Source organism: Lissotriton helveticus, chromosome 6 (assembly GCF_964261635.1).
Source record: "Lissotriton helveticus chromosome 6, aLisHel1.1, whole genome shotgun sequence".
In the NCBI taxonomy this organism is placed as follows: Eukaryota; Metazoa; Chordata; class Amphibia; order Caudata; family Salamandridae; genus Lissotriton; species Lissotriton helveticus.
Genome location: NC_136067.1, coordinates 1,502,808,024 through 1,502,808,638, shown reverse-complemented (window position 1 = coordinate 1,502,808,638; position 615 = coordinate 1,502,808,024).

Genomic DNA, 615 nt, shown 5'->3' with positions numbered 1-615 from the left:
TTCGCGCCTAGGGTCCCCTGAGCCTCGCGGTGCGCACTTGTTCCCAGAAAGAGGGGTAGCCTTCCTCCGGATTACTATGGACAAGGTCCTCTGGGACCCCTCACGGCCTAGCGGTAAGCTGGCAGCTGGACGGGCCAGGATGCTGCCCTGGCCCCGGTTCCGTCCCTGGGCCTGCCGCGTGGCAGGAAGCCCTGGATGTGGTGGGGGAGGGCCCAGGGAGGCGTCCCCTGCACCTCCGGGCTCCCGGCTGGGGCCAGGGGCCCCGGCTCTGGGCCCCGTCCCCCGGCCTCCCCCTTGCCTGAGGACCCCGGGGAGGGCGGCCTCCCCACCCCGGGCTCCGTCCTGGGTCCTGCCGCGGGGCAGGGTGCCCGGGACGGGGTCCGGCGGGCCCGGGGAGGCTCCCCCTGCGCCTCCGGGCTTGGGAGCCCCGGCTGGGTCCAGGGGCCGGTCCGGGCCCCGGGTCGGGTGCCCCGGCTCTGGGCCCAGTGTCCCCCCGGCCTGACGCACTGCCAAAGGACCGGGAAGGGGTTCCGTGGAGCCCAGGGAGCCTCCCCTTGCCTGGCTGGGTTCAGGAGAACCATCCGGGGCCCCTGCAGGGGCCCCGGGGAGGGCGGC